The 16,511-nt window shown below is 44.7% G+C and overlaps 1 protein-coding gene across 1 annotated transcript in view; it reads right to left on the bottom strand.

Annotated features, from left to right (window-relative positions):
• Positions 1 to 16,511, bottom strand: part of LOC146861181 (dynein axonemal heavy chain 11-like) — a 2,741,463-nt gene that overhangs the window by 1,478,176 nt on the left and 1,246,776 nt on the right. The window lies entirely within an intron of this gene.

The following is a 16,511-nucleotide window of genomic DNA, read 5'->3' as shown; positions in this document are numbered from 1 at the left end:
GCGCATAAACCCCACTTCATAGGCAGTTGTCCATCTACCTATGTAGCCTGAGTGTTAAGTCCCATGGCCAATCTCACCGCTCTGACCTCTGCTTGCAGTCCTTTGTCCCCTCAGTTTTCCTCCATTGTTTGCCCCGCTTAGGCAATGACAACTGTTGTCTGAGGGGTGACTTTCGGCAACTCACAGTCCCAGTCCACATTCACACTGGCTGCCAGAGAGCTTTCCGATCTGTCTATTTCAATGCCGCTTTTACTTGATCTCGGGCTAGAGCCCCCCTGGCTGAGTTCCACAACTGCCTGCAACACCCTGCGCCTCTCAGTTCTCCGCTCCCTGGGAGATGGGGCACGATTTGGTATTTTGCTATTGTTCATCGCTGTTGTGTTAGATCCGGGGATGGATTGCGTCGCTCCTGGCCCTGCCGAGAGTCTAGCCACTCCCACGTCTCTTGTGAATTAGTAAAGAACTGTACTCCATTTGTGTCAGCCACTCGGAGCCGCGCCGGAAATAGCATTGCGTACGGGATCTGTAGTTGTCGGAGTTTCTTTTTAGGAGCCAAAAATGACACCCTCTGATGCTGTACTTGCCTGGTGAAGTCCGGGAAAATCTAATTCTTGTGATTGTTCATCTGTAGGTGTAGTTTTTGACGTGCATGATGAAGGATATGGTCACGATCTCTGAAGTGGAGAAGTCGTGCCACAATTGGGCGAGGAGGAGCTCCCAGCCTTGGTGGTCTGGCTGGGACTCTCTGAGTCCTCTCCAGGGCATAGAAAGGGGATAGCCCCTCCGGGGCCACCTCCATCTTGAGCCAGTCCTCAAGAAAGCGCACGGCATCCGTGCCCTTGTTATTATCTGAAATTCCCACTAATCGAATGTTGTTTCAGCGGAACCTGCCCTCACTGTCCTCTGCTCGTGCCTCTAGTATTTTGACCTTAGCTTCCACCTCCCTGAGAGATTTTTGTAGGGTAGACACCACTTTCGGTATGTCGGTGAGCGTTTTTTTAGTTACCGTTACTCTTTCCTTGAGTTTGCGGTGGTCATCTTTAAACAAACTGAGGTCCACTGCTATCACGTCGATTTTTGTCTCCAGCTCTTCCCTGGAAGCCATAATGGCCTGCTTGATGTCCACCAGAGTGTGCCTCGCGGGATCGGCTTCTTTCCCCATTTCTGTTGTTTCATCCTCTTCCTCCGTCTGATTTCCAGCTCCCCCCACACTTAGGGGATTGCACCCTTTCTTCTGGGGAACTTTACCCATGCTCCAATCTCAAAACTCTCTTTTCAGATCAATGGAGAATTCACCTACCTAGGGCAGGGCCAAGTAGCGTCTTCCACTGCTTTTGGGTGCGGGGCTCAGTATTGGTACTACCTAAAATTGGGGCAGTCGGCTAGACGGTGCAGACCACCAAGGAGATCAGGTTCGATTCGTCCTCCAGCAAGTCCCAGACCTGGGAGCTAGGGTGTGCAACCAACAACAGCTCTTCAACCCCACTCCTCAAAACATCTCTCCACGCTCCCTGGGGACAGACAGTTGTACTCTATAGCGCTGCTTTCCAGCTCTCGCTTGCCCTTTTGCGGGCCAGCAGGCTCTGGACAGTGATTCAGTAACTCCCCGCTAGGTCAGGGCCAGACAGGGCCTAGCTTTACTCATGCATCCAACCAAGAAACCCGCCAGCTCACCTCAGGTCTCCGCCATTATCTGCTCTCTGAGGCGCAGATAGTTTGCAGCACCAATTGTAGCGTTCTCCTCTTCTCAAAAGGTCCACCCAGGGTGCCCCCAGCTGAGAGCCTTAAGTCAGGACAAGGCTATGTGGCAGTCCAACCGGGGGCCTCTCTGCAGATATCCCGGGCCTCCGCCCCCTTCTTGTAGTCCAATTCAGTAGTCCAGGGTCCGTCCAGTAACAATCGGGGCCCTCACGCTGCTTCAGTTCTCAGGAGCAAGTTGTGCTGCCTGCAGAGGCAATAAGAGCCATCCGCCCCGTTCCTGCAGCTTGCAGTTTCATGCAGGCCAGAGCTCCTCCTCCCACCTCCTCAGCGCTTTCAGGATACTCACGTCAGATCTCTTTTCTGGCCCCGTGCAGCGCGACCTCCCGGCGTGGTCAATCGCCAAGACTCCTCACTCGCAGACAGGCTGACTCCGCTTGACCTCACAGGCCCACCCTCGTCTTCGGCAGTGGCAGAGTCCTCCCCCTCACCGTGCGGCTGCCATCTTAAGTCCGCCAGTGATGAAGTGTGCCAGGTCAGTTTCTCTCGATTTCTTTCTCGTGCAGGAACTGTTGCCGCTTCTTTCTAGTTCCGGTGCAATCCTGTCATTTTCCGCTGTGTGGATCATTGTGGATAATTGCGCCCGGGGCTCAGGATAATCGACACCAGGGGGCACGGAGGCCGGAGCTCCGGAGTCCGCTCCTGCCTACATCGGTGCCAAGACACGCCCCCAGACAATGCAAACTCATGCTGACTGGCCACTTCTTTTCTGCTGCTCACAGACATAAGCTGTTGACAGACCGGGTGGAGCTGAAGCACCCAACCACGTATTGCTATTGACATGGCCATCATCAAACACAGAAGGAACACGAAAATTAGGATGCGAAAATAAAACTAGAAATCATGCAAAATAGTGTCATGATATAATTGTCAGCTTGTCCAGGAGATGAAACCATTGCAATTTAGCACGTTCGTGCAATGTTTGTATGAGGGTTACTCTTTTTATTGCCCTTGTTTAACTAATAGTATAAATTCATCCCAAATTACTGTAATCGTGATTTGCTAATTTCAAAGCAGTCTTAACCCTTTACATTCCACCACACACTCTAGAAAAACAGAAAAATGCATACGTGACTGCAAGTATTTGATGGGGAATATAACTAGCAGATAAAAATTAGTTATTTCCGTTTGTATTTCTTTGAAAATACCCTGCTTGGAAAAGCAAAGACAGGAACAGCAATACACACACAAATTAATATTTGGAACAATACGATAGGAATAGGTCAGAAAAGAAGAAAGGAACATTCACACAACACCACATGTACTAAAATGTAATCAGAAAAAATCAAAATAATAAATGATTTCAACCTACCCTCATCGTACCTTCATTGAACATTACTAATATGAGGCTTGAATAACAAGGTGTATGTGACATCAAGAACATGTACAACAAGTCAAACTTAATCCTAAAGAAAATGGAAGCGGTTCAGTAACTATCAAAAAGTGGTAATTAAACTTGATGATAAGCTTTTGGAGATAGTGGCAAACCCAATTGATTCCTGCCATGAGGAAATATTTTGACAGGCAGCTGACAGCACGTGCCACATGCAATTGGAGGTGGACTAAACTATGAAGCACAAAAAGGGGACTGACAGGATAATTCATCGGTAGGAAAAAAAAGATACATCGATGAAAGAGCTGCAGATTTGCTATTATAAAATGCACCTTGCAAACCGCCTGACTACAAATTGACAAGATTCACTAATTATTACGTACACCCTTTAGGTGAGTAGGAAAGAATAGGGGGCATATCAGCAACAACCGGCGATAATTATCGCTAAGCGCACTTAGCGCTAGGATAATTATCGCCGGCTAGCGTGGATTTTTACAGCTGAGATAGCGTGCTATCAGCAACGCTTATCTCAAAAGCGATAAAAATCCTCACACTAACTGCCTAACGTGAGATTATCGCTGGAAACGATAATCTCACGCAATGTGGCGTTAGCTTGATGATAGGGACTCACAAACTTAGCCATGATATCCACCTTCCATAGGATATCATGGCTAAGTCAGTCCTGAAGCAGGCGTAAGGAAAGTAGCGATAACAGGGGTTATCGCTACTTTTCTTGCCGCTATGCTTCATAGCGTGGGGCTTGATGATAGGAGAAATGTCGCTTAGCGACATTTCTCCTGTCATGTCAGGTCAGGAACGCCCACTCTGCATCTCATTAGAGATGCAAAGCTGGCCGTTTGGAATTGCTACGCTAACGCAAGTTTTCACGCGTTAGCGTGACCTTGCTAATTAGGCGATAAAATTATCGCCGCTTTTCGGCCGAAAAACAGCCGCAAAAGCGGCGATAATTTTATCGCCTCGCCTTGCTGATATGCCCCTAATTTCTCCCATGCTCTCTCGCGATGCACTTCTAATTTTCTGACAGAAGTATACCAAACTGAAATCAAAGCATCATCTTTCACGCCCCCAAAGAATTGCACAAGACTCTAAACTTGCATTGAAATGTTAATTGGATGGTATATAAATGAGAGGAATCCACCATGGCAATAATGGAAATTCTAAATCATGATGAATTCCAACTTTCAAAATACATTAGTGGGGCGTTATATTGTGATCGCTGCGCAAACACCTGTTTGCGCACCGCAATTATAAGTGGTGCGATATTTATCGAACTCGGTAAATAACGTGAGAGCACACAATCACTGCACTATGAAATTGTTTCAAGGTATTTTTCTAGAAAAAACAAAACATACAAAATGTCTGGGCCAAATCCAAGTAGGCCTCAAACATGCAGGATAAGGCATATTAAACACAAGATAACAGAATTCACGTAGCAAGGTTATAGATTGCGCACTCTTTGTGTATGCTACAAAGTCCTGAAACTATCCATGGGTGCTCCAAGGAGAAGAAGCGGCCACCGTCACTTCCAACTATCAAAGATAATCTGCTCTTAAATTGAACAATGAATGAGTCTCCTGAGCAACCCCTTATATACAGAGATTCATTTTTCAAAAAGTTACATCAAGGGTAGTTTTTCTTCTTTTATTTTTCTGGTAAATTCAAATCATTCATATATTTTTCCACCTCATCAATTCCCTGTGTTAATTTCATAACCTTCCTTTGTGTATTCTCTATTAATATGTTCATCAGGTTCATAGAATTATTTGTAAGCTCTTTCTCCTACTCTGATAACAGCTCTTCCTCCAAATCATAATATGTGTGGAAGATCTGAGACCTTAAACCTCGTGGTATCCTGTTTAGCCTCTGATATTGTTTAAGGGTAGCACCGTCCCACCATTTTGAAATTTCTGATCTCTTAAGCCTTTCCAATCTAACGAATTTAGGGGCATATTATCAAGCATGGCGTTAAAAGTATTGCCGCTTTAGCGGCAGAAAGCTGCCGCTAAAGCGGCGATAATGGGCTTGATAATATGCCGCAGAGATTTCCCATAGAAGCCCATGTTGACACCAGAACATGGGCTTCTATGGGAATTCTCAAGGGCATATTATCAAGCCCATTATCGCCGCTTTAGCGGCAGTTTTCTACCGCTAAAGCGGCGATAATTTTAACGCCGTTTCTTGATAATATGCCCCTTAGTTTTCAGTCCGTGTTTTGGTTTGGGAATACCCTGGATCACTAATTTATTCACCGTAACGCCAGCATTCAAGTTTTTAAACAGATCCTCTGCAATTTTATCACAATCTTTTCTAGAACTCGTTTTCTCTCTTAGTTGTAAATCTTATACCAGGGCACAGAAGCAGCAAAGCCCTAACTAATACACAACAGAGTTCATGTGGCAAGATTATAGATTGTGCAAATTGTGTGTACCCTACCCTATCCTGAAACTATCTCTGGGTGCTCCAAGGGGAAGAAGCTGCCACCATTACTTCCAAATAACAGAGACAAACTGGCCCCAAAATAAACAAGGAAAGAGTCTCCTGAGCAACCCCCAATATATAGAGATTAACTTTTTTTAAAGTCACTTCAAGGTTAGTTTTTCTTCTTTTCTTTTTCTGGTAAATTCAAATTAGCAATTTCTTTCTACACCTCATCAATTTTTCTGTGTTAATTTCATAACCTTTCTTTCTGTATTCTCTATTAATATGTTCATTAGGTTCACAGAATTATTAGTAATTAACGAAGGGATTTTATGAGGCAGAGAAAGAAATTGCTGACTAATGGAGTATGGAAGAAGGTGAAATAGTGAATGATGATGAGCCTGTGGACAAGAGCACAGGTGATGGAAAAGCGGTGCATGGAGGGGGCTCCATTACTAAGCTTGTTCCTAGTGTGTTACAGGATCGCCAGGAAGATGATCAATCTCAATCTCAAGCAGCTGTGGTGGGAGCCCCTTCACAACTGTTTACGTGGTTGGATTCAGAGCGGAGGCCGACTTGATACCAGGTAAGTGCAATAGGTGTTCTGGGGTGAAGAAACTTGACACACAGAAACTGTCAGTGGGGGTGAACGTGGGGAGGAACAGGGACAGTGGAGAAATATTACTAAGGAAGGGTTTTTATTTAAAAGATGCTGGGTGGGTACAGAGATGAAGACGGCCTTCAAGGATACTTGGATTGGTCAGGCACAGATAGAAGGAGTAGAGGGACGGACACCATGGGGAGGGACTTCGGACATCAGGGCAAAATGGGACAAGAATCACAAAGATAAGAAAGGCGAAAGGTTAGAAGGACAGGAGGAGGAATGAACGCAAGTGGACAGGGCTAAAGAAAGTAAGGAAGAGGTACCCAATTTCTGCCAATTATGCAAGCGAGATATAATTCCACCTTTGCCTACTACCACATAGTTAATAAAGTAATAACTGTTTGTATTGACGCATACTCCACACTACATTTGTTTGCTAGAAGGAATTTAGATATGGTCTTTGAGAAAATGTTGGATTTTTTGTGTATGAGAACTAATGGACGCTATTGCTTCTCTAATGCAATAAATGCTAATCCATAATATAACTGAAGGTTCTATGAGAGCTGTGGCTTTCAGCATAGGGTCTGGCTGAAATCCAGACCCTGCAAACAAAATCAACTGGCCTAGCCAAAGTACAAAGAGCTGTGCGAGAAGACTTGTTGAGCATTGGTATTCAGTGCATGGCATTCACCCATACTAAACTGGACTCTACCAAAGGCCATTGCCCTTGGACACTTGGGGAGGTTTAATAATTGAAAGGCTGGGCAAAGAATAGGTGGCGCACATAGAGGACACCGAGTATGGTTGAAAGGCTTGTCCAACTTATGTAGAGAGGGTGGTACTGAATGCACGGTTTATGTGCAGGGCCCAGATAAAGGCTAGACACTGCACCTCAAGAAAACTATGCATGGCTAAAAGTTTTGCCCAGTGAACTGCATAGGTGGAGGTGCAGAATGCAGGGCTGAAGGTCAGAGTCTGCACCACATCCTGGTTGCTACAGTCTGCGATAACTCTGGGCTCAAGGCCGAAGTTCAAGAGCTGCCCACAGCCACTCCATGCTCACAGAATCTATTGGATGTGGCCAAAAGACAGGCCAATGGCATTCTGTGATGAAGAGAAACTGAACACTTTCAGTTATATCATCATGTTACTTGTGATGTCATTTGTGATATAATTGATAAAGTAATTTTGGATGTGGTCTGTGACATCATTTGTAAGGTCATAAGTAGTGCCTTGGGAAAGCTGTGATGTGAGACTGGCAGTGAAGTGTAACATCAAGCGTTTGATTCTTTCTGACTGTATCACAATATGTAAGTGATTTGAAATATTTTAAAGCTGGATGAATATTTACCCAAAAAGTGTCACCATTGTACTTAGAAATTTGTTAGATGATGTGTTGGTAGTGCATTATTTATCAAAATGTAGAAGGTGAAATTTGAAAAATTATTATAAAATAAAATGCAGCACACTTCAGAAACCTAAAGGCAGGTAATACTTCATATGTAGTTGGTGGCAGTTTGTCATCACTATCATGGAGATGTCCACTGAAGGATATGCATGCTGTGCTCTGAAATGGGAGAAGGTCTAGGAATTCCTGTTATTTTTAAAATTTAAACCTTTAAAGGGAATCTTTCTTTGCACGGAGAGTTCATCTATGAGTTCCTTTGATTGCCTTGTGATTTGGAGCTCGTAATATTATGTTTCTGTCCTGCCCACAGTTTTTAACTGTAGTGAGGATCGATCAAATAATGAGGAATGAAAAATGTCCTACCTAACTTAATGGAAAGTTTCAATTCTATTAGGGACACGGAGGCGAGGATTATGCTTATCACGTTCTTCACTTTATTACAGCGGCAATATTAAAAGAACAAAAAAAACACATTTCCCAGAAAACACTGGAAAATTAGTAAGAATAAACAACAGCAGGCAACATTGTCCACCAGATCCCATCATCCAACAGGAGCCAGTGTTTTCGATATAGTCCTTTGTCTCTATCCTCCAAATCCTTATTGGTGCACGGGTCATGCCATTGATCTTTTTCTATGCATCTTGCTTTCCAGTATCCATGCCTGGAACAGAAGAAATAAAATAACCATGAGAAACGGGAACCATGAGAGCAACCTATTACCCAAAGTATGCACAAGAACGTATCTACTGACCAGTAGCGGCTCCTGGAGGGAGTGCTGCCGGGCATTGACGCAGGGCGGGGAAGGGGCAGGGTGAGGGGTAGTAAACTCCGGAATATGGATGAACGGAGGTAAGTATACAAATAAATAAATAAAACGAATTTCCTTGCACGCGCTGCATCGTAACTTCATAAGTATGCAACACTCAAGACCAAGAGAGCAGAAAACACATTACTTATTAGTCAAGGGGAGGGCCTCCCGGTCAGATATCCAGGGGTGGGATAATCCTCGCCTCCATGTCCTTAATAGAATTGAAATGTTTTGTTATGTTAACTTGGAAATTTTCCATTCTATGCCAGGACCGTGGACTCAGATTATGCTAGTTTAATGCTTACTTATCACCAAGTGAGCCATATTCAAAATTAGCTTAAACTAGAACCTTTTGAAGGTAGAATCTGAGGACCAATCAGCCGTATTCATAATGCCCTCTAGACACATGCCTACACTGAAAGCCTTGAAGGCCATCCCCCCCCCATAGTAGAATGGGCTCCAAAAATCACAAGATCTATGCCAGCATCTTGCATGACCCACTGCACCCAACATGCTATAGTGAGAGACACAGCCACACTGTGAGGTTTCCTGAGATCAATCAGGAGCTGTCTCTCTTCTGGAAGCCTGAAATCTGCTGACATCTTCTCATTGGCCTTTAAACATTACACCACCCGTAGCTTAGGAGAATCAGGAAATGCATGGTACTCTATAACCCTAGTGATACATATAGTATCCCTACTAATTGTAAAAGAAACCGCTGTAGTAGAAAATGTCCTACCTGTGATATCTAGGGCTCTAACAACAGACAACCTTCTGCATGATATCAAATATAGAAGCATTGTCAGCTTCTCCAAAATATCCTTTCACAAAAGAAACCTATTAGGTTGCCATGATAAGAAAAGGTTGAGCACCTTATTAACATCTAAAAGTTCTGAATAACGTGGTTCTTGCAGATAAGAAACCTAATACTCTGAAGCAATCTGCACACAAAAGGATGCTCTCCCACTGGGGACCCTCTACAGGAACATGCCCTGCTGATGTTGCAAAAGGAAGGAATTGATGGAATGATCAGACCAAACCCTGCTGGGCCAGACAGGCCAAATAATTCAGGATCTGAACTATCTCTGTGCACACGGGATCACAACCCCGTCGCTCACACCAATGACACCATCGTGCCCAAGCCAACCTGTGTCGCTTGACTGTGCTGCCAGACCAGGCCTTGGACAAGAAGCTCTCAACTGATGACCAAAGGTCTGGGATCAACTATCTACCTATATAATCCTCCATGTCATCAGGCGGAGGGATCCTTCCAGCAACATCTGATGCGGGTTCCGATTTGGGTTGAGAAGAAGATCTGGAAATAAGGGGAGGCAGATTGGAAAATCCCAGGAAAGTTCCAGAAGATACTTGTGATTTCCCAATTGGGGTGATTAGGACTACCTCCCCGCGTTGCCGCCTGAACTGGGCCAAAGCTCGAAAACAGAGGAAATGCATATCCTCACTTCTTCTCCCAGTCTTGGAGGAACGTTTCAGTGGTAACCGCCTAAGGATCTGGCCTCCATCTGAAGAACCAGGGTAGCTGCCCAATCTCCAGGCACAAAGATCCACTGAAAAAAGACGCCACCTATATGGGATTTTGGTAAAAACCTCCGGATAAAGCTTCCACAGGCTGGAATCCCAAAAGTGATGAGAGTGTATATCCACCACCTGGTTTTCCTGACCGGGTAGGTATTCACCATCACCAATATCTGATGGTCAAGGCAGAACTGCCACAAATTTGTTGCCAGATTTGACAGAACCTTTGAGATAGTGCCATCAAGGTGATTGATGTACCGGACGCCGAAATGTTGTCTATTTTGAGCAGGACACAGGACTGTATCTTGTTTCTGGTCCAAAACCGGACCGTAAACTATCCCGCTGTAAGCTACAAACAGTTGATGTGCAACGCCTGCTCCTGCGGAGACCATAACCCTCCTGTGAAGAAATCTCCACACCGAGCACCCCAGCCTGATCTGCTGGTGTCGGATTCTCTGATAAGGTCTGGAACTGATCCAAAAAATGCTTTCCCGTTCCATGCTTCCACGTGGGAAAGCCACCAGTGGATTTCCTCCTACGCTTCGTCGGACATAACGACTGACTGGGAATAAGCGAGGCCTCTCTGTAGATGCACTGCTTTCAATCTTTGCAGGGCCTGATAATGTAATGGTTCTGGAAATATGGCCTGGATGGAAGACTACAAGAGCCCTATTAGGCTCGCGATCTGCCATAAGTATACCCTGGCTAACGCTCTGCGGAGCTTGTGCTTGGTTAATCTAGGATTAACCCTGGGCATGAACTCCGCTCACAGAGTTTGCTAGGTTTTACACACTAAGTGTTACAGGGAGATAGCGCAGCTTCAAAAAACTCCGCTTTGCGTTGCAGAGCGAAGTTTTTTCCCTCGCTCTCGCTCGTCAACGTCATGTAGGCGAGTGCAAGCGAGGAAAATCCACCTCCTGGCGAGATTTTTCCTCGTTCGTGATCAGCAACATCAAGTTGGCGAGCGTGAGAGTGAAAAAGTAACCTCCCGGCAAGATTTCTCAATCCGGGGGGGTCAGATATCTCATTATGAGTGGTGGCATATGCTCGCTACCGCTCGGGTTGAGAAACTGTCCATTCGCGCTGAGAAAGCTGCAGCTCAAGTAAAAATCTGCTTGAGCTGCAGAAAGCAAGCATCTGGCATCCGGCACCGCAAATCACCACAAATGGCATTTTTCTATCGCACTCCACCGCTTGCGCAGCTCCGCGTAGTGCGGCAGAGATTTTTGTCCACTTCGCTGAGTTCCACAGCGGAACACCGCAAACTCTGCCCAGGGTTACTCAGGATGACTTTGGTGGAATCTATGACAAACCCCCGAAGGCTGCCCTCTGAGAAGGTACCAGAAGGGATTTTTTTCATGTTTATCACAAAACCAAGGCTTTCCAGCAGATCGATTGCAAGCTGTAATTGCAGCAACAATTGCTGAGGATCTTGTGCCAGGGCATATCCTCGAGGTACACAATAAGGTAAATCACTTGCGCCCAAAGAGACTGCATGATGGGTTTGATCACTTTCGTGAAGCACCAAAGAGTGGAGGAGAGACCGAAAGGTAGAGTTGTGAACTGGAAAGTCTACTGGTGCCAGAAGAACTGTAGGAATTTCCTGCCAGGGGGAAAAATCAGAATGGCTAAGTCTGCATCCTTCAAATCCAGTCAAACCATCCAGTCTGCTGGACGCAAGACACCCCAAAGGAGATGAATCCCTTCCATTTTTAAACCGCCATTTATTGAACACACGTAGGTTCAGCACTGACCTCTGACCCCCATCTCCTTTGTTGACAAAAAACATGTTGCTTATGAAGCCCTGTGGATGAGGTGAGGCAATGACAAATAGCTCCCTTTTCCAGGAGCAAGGCAATCTCGGTACCCACTAACTCCACCTCATGTTGGGAAAACTGAATGGGTCTCGGACATGCCTCCTGACATGGGCAACCACAGAACTCTATGTGGAAACCCCGTACAGTCTGCAGGACCCATGCATCACTCATGAGCACTCCCCATACATGGAAGAAACTTGCTAGCTGGCCCCCTACTCTTAAGAGGGAAGAAGTAGACAAACGTACCGGAATTTGAGGCACTGTCAGTCCCTCTACAACCTCAGCCTCTGGACCGCCTGCCACAGGTAGAATAGAGGTTGCTGTAGCAGGCTTGATCCTGGAACTGCCCACGCCTAAAGTCTTGCCCTCAGGGATTTTAAGAAGAGGACTGGCCAGTCCAGCAGCCTCTCCTCAACTGGCCCCATGGAAAACCCGTGAGTAGAACACCCTTTTAATAGATGACTGGGCTTTGTTTAAGAATATGAAAGTATTCACAAACTTTCTGAGCTCTTTAATAAAAGGCTCTCCAAATAGCCCCAGCTGGGCCACTGCCCCTGCTTCAGAGTCCGCAAAGTCCCCCAACTTAGGGTCCACTTTAATTAGAAAACAGTGTCTCCGCTCAGTGGACAGCGCATAGTTGACAATGCCTAGGAATACGACTGTATGCTGTGCCCAACCAGAAAGCGTCTCTGGGGAAATAACCGAGCCCGATGTTTTGGCGTCCTCCGCCATATTCAGGATCATGGTCATTGGGCCAAGGGCATCCATGAGGTTATCCTGGCAAGCCTGCCAGAATCTGTCCATGCCCTTCTACCGGTTTTTCATGAATTTTGCTTTAATTGTGGCCATCATGTGGTCCAGCTCCGGGATCGGAAAGGTGGGATACAGACATTCTACCTTAAGGTGACTATGGGCTTCTTTCCTCAATTGGGCTCTTATCCTACTAGCCAAGTAGTTTGCCATCTATGTAGAAAGGGGTCCACTCGGACGATCGAGGATGGAGGAAGACCTCCAGGTGAAGCATGTCCCATGTATCATCTGTGACACAGGGTTCAGTGGTCGGGGCATAGGGAAAGAGCGGCAAGGCCTGGACGGGTGAGGGTCCTCCTTCATGTCACTGTGGGCACCATCCCCGAGGGGAACAGGTGAAATTGGGCTTGGAGAGGCCTTTGGCAGGGGAGCTGTGTCCAGTAAGATACTGGTTTTAGGCCAGCAACACCTCACACAGACCCGCAAAGTCAGCATGAATCACCCCTCCTCCTAGGAACACTTGGCCGGGGCAGGCTGGATGTCTGAGGGCTGGGTTGGGGCTGAGGGCACAAGCACTGTGTTAGTCGGGGCCTGAGCCCACTTGGCACATTCATGCCTGATTTGCTGTACTAAGCACTGCTCCATGGGAGCCATCGCCTCTTCCACCACCCTTTAGATTGATTCATCCACCGAATCATAAAACTCATCATCCCGTGGTAATTGGGTTAGGGGATCCTCATCCCATTGCATGTCTCCCTGCTCCGACATGCTGACTGCAGTAAGGTGAAGAGTCCCACCACACTTTACAGTTCACGGGGGTAGTGCTTGCAGGCACTATGTTAAACTGACGCACAGTGACAAGACCCACTCAAACCCTTAGGGCAGTGTTAGAAACAGCAGTTTTTTGGTGCTGAGTGGCCAGCAATTCGATAAGGGGCAGAGCCACAATTGAAATGGGTCCATGCCTCGGGGACACTGCCCTCCCTGGAAAAGATACAGATTTTATGGGTGAACTCGCCACCTGAGAGCATGTCCCCCAAAGGCAGGTAGCCTACTTTGTAACATTATAGACCCCGAGGGGCATTGGAATAAGCAGGCAGACCTACCCTGGACTTAGCACAGGGTGTCAAGATATAAATGCATGCTTCACAGACTGTACAGACCCTCTACATCGAGGGCATCACATCACTCTCCAGGGGCAGGCAAAGGCACAGGCAAGCGGTGAGTGATTCTGGATCCTGAAAGAAATTACTAAATTGCGTGTCGCATACCATAGAAAAAATGTGTTACTACAGCACCACCTAGTGGCTGAAACCACACCAGTGAATTTAAGAAACGTCGTGTAGGAGCGCATATGCGGTCCTGCAACGCACGAACAATCACACCCAAATAGGGAATCTCAGCAGCAATCCAACATTTGGCAAGAGAAGAGATCTGGTCTGCAAGCAGTGTAGAAAGAGAAATTTGGAGGATAGAGACAAAAGAATATATAGAGAACCCTGGCTCCTGATTGGAGGATAGGATTTACTGGACTATGTTGCCTGCTGTTGTTTGTTTTTACTAATTTCCCAGTGTTTTTTGGGAAATGTGTTTTTATGGTACTTTTAATACTGCTGCTGTAATAAATGAAGAAAGTGATAAGCATAACCTGAGCCTCCGTTCATGACATAGAATTTACTTTAAAAGTAATTAGACACATTCATGTAGTGGGAAATAGAAACATTACAAATCTGGGGCACAGATGTTTTTCTAAAGAAAAAAAAGATTTTCACATTTTCACAGATTTGAGCAATTCACCACATGCTAACATTGTTTTTGGCCATGCACCATTCTACTGAACGATGAGTTAACCAGCGTTACATATATCAAATATGTTCTATATTACATTGGTCTCTGTTATACCTTTATAAACAGCAGTCTCTAATTTCTTTATAATTGGCAACTTTGATGCATGCAGTCTCCGATTATAAAGAAAATACATCAAACTCGACTATTATAAGTTATTAAAGTCGATTTCTGACGTCACAAGTCCTGCTGTCAGAGCCTGCAGGATGGAGCATAATTGATGCAGCTATTTAAAGAAACAAAAAAGTAATGTTGCTTTTTTTTCTTCCTTCCGCTCTGTTTTAAAAGATTAGTATGGCAAGCTGAGAGAATGTTTATTTTTTGCACTCCTTAGAGGAAAGCTAGAATCTTTCACCATATGTCTACACATTCCAATCTATTGCAGCTATTTATTTTTTTAAACTGACTTAAATTGAATTGTTTCTAATACATGGGTGTAGCAAATATCTTACAAGTTTTTTATGTGTTTAATTTTGCACTGAAGGATTTATTTTTATTCTTCATGTTTGCAAACTTGCTTGCTCTTTCATATGGGTTTATGAGTTTTAAGTGGTTTGTGGGAAAGGTGACGTTGTGACTATGTATTATACAGGATAAAGTACCCCCGCGTACATGATAAGGCTACTGCAAGTCACCTCCAAGTTCCATAAGCTTATAAAGGAACCAAACTTTAGGCGTCATCCTCTATATAGCTACTCCTCGGTGACTTGCAATAACCTTATAATTTTTGGCAGGGGGAACTTCCTCCCTTCTATAAACAAACTTGCAAAATATTTTTTTAAACATTCATTCAAATGGATTTATACATAATGGTCAAAATCTTAGAAAGGACTTTGAAATAAATATCAAATAGAAAATTTTCACTCTGTATGGAAACTGTATTAAAATGCCTTTTTTCCACTAAATATTTTCTCAATTAGTAATGTATAAAATAAAAAGAAATGGGGCAAGCACACATCCTTGCCTTAGCCCTCACAATATTTTAAAAGAGTCAGAACAGTCTCAGTTAATACCAAAACGGACCTTACCTGTAGTTCATACATACAGCTGTCCAAGAAAATTCACAATCTTCCCCCTTAAAGACCATAACTTAGTCTGATTTCCACAATAGAACACACTTGACAAGTCCATAAAGGCCAGTTGAATGGCTCACTTTTTATCTACTGCCTACATACTGTATATACCTGTCTGAAATTCATAACAGATAGGAAGCATAGGATGCATTTTTACTGTCATTTACATAGATTGCTAAGGTTTCCCACTGAGGAATTTACAGTTTCCCCTGAAAATTCTTAAAGTGTCTCAACAGATTTTCACATATTTAGACAGTCTAAAGAAAGAGTTCAGTTCCCAACATGTAAGATGAACCTCTCACACTGCTAATGGGACTGCTCTCTAGCACATGCATGGAACAAGAGGTGATCTTGCAATGGGGCGTTTTGGGTAAGGTATCATAGTGCCATACCTGCCAAGGGTGATATACAACACAAGGCTGATCATTTTCACGACCAAATTCACAGCTGATCATTCTAGAAAAAAAAGTGCTTGCCCACCTGAACGTAATATATCAATACTTTCTCTAGATGTTAACCTTCTGCATTCAGTTACAAACTGAAATGTGCTCTAAAGTCTGAAGTAGTAACGAGTGAAACAAAGTATAAACACCACATTTGTGCTAATCTCTTTTTTAGAAGACAACTATTTCTGAAGCCTGAAAATCATTTTAATGAAATATGGACACTTGCGTTTGGTCCTCTCTTTGCCAGTATCTAAGATACCACTGTGCTAGCTTGGACATCCGTTACTTCTCTGTCTGATGATGGGAGACGTTAAAATGAGACCAGTCAGTTCAGGCATCTGTTTAGTAGCGTATTACTTACTATACCCATACAGCTCTGAGATTCCAAGAGAACACAGGCACAAGTGGAATGCACAAAGGATGTGAGATATCAAGAGCTGCAGGGCGAACTGGGCATCTGAAGACTGTGTCAGCTTGTGTGATTCCCCTGGTTTATCTTTAATGCACTTCCGGCATGTTGGAGGTGCATCTGTAGCTTGTGAATGCGTGGGGTACATGCACAGCATCTGTGTGTTGGAGCTGCATGGAGAGGCTATATGCCATGATACTGCACTCCTGAACATTAATGTTGAACCTGTCTCAAAGTAGTAAAGTTTATGTAGCAAGAACAGCAAGCCCAATACCAGATGCTGAG

The sequence above is a fragment of the Triturus cristatus genome, chromosome 3_1 (assembly GCF_964204655.1).
Source record: "Triturus cristatus chromosome 3_1, aTriCri1.1, whole genome shotgun sequence".
Classification (NCBI taxonomy): Eukaryota; Metazoa; Chordata; class Amphibia; order Caudata; family Salamandridae; genus Triturus; species Triturus cristatus.
Note: the sequence above shows the minus strand (reverse complement) of the source record. Positions and strands in the feature narration are given on the sequence as shown.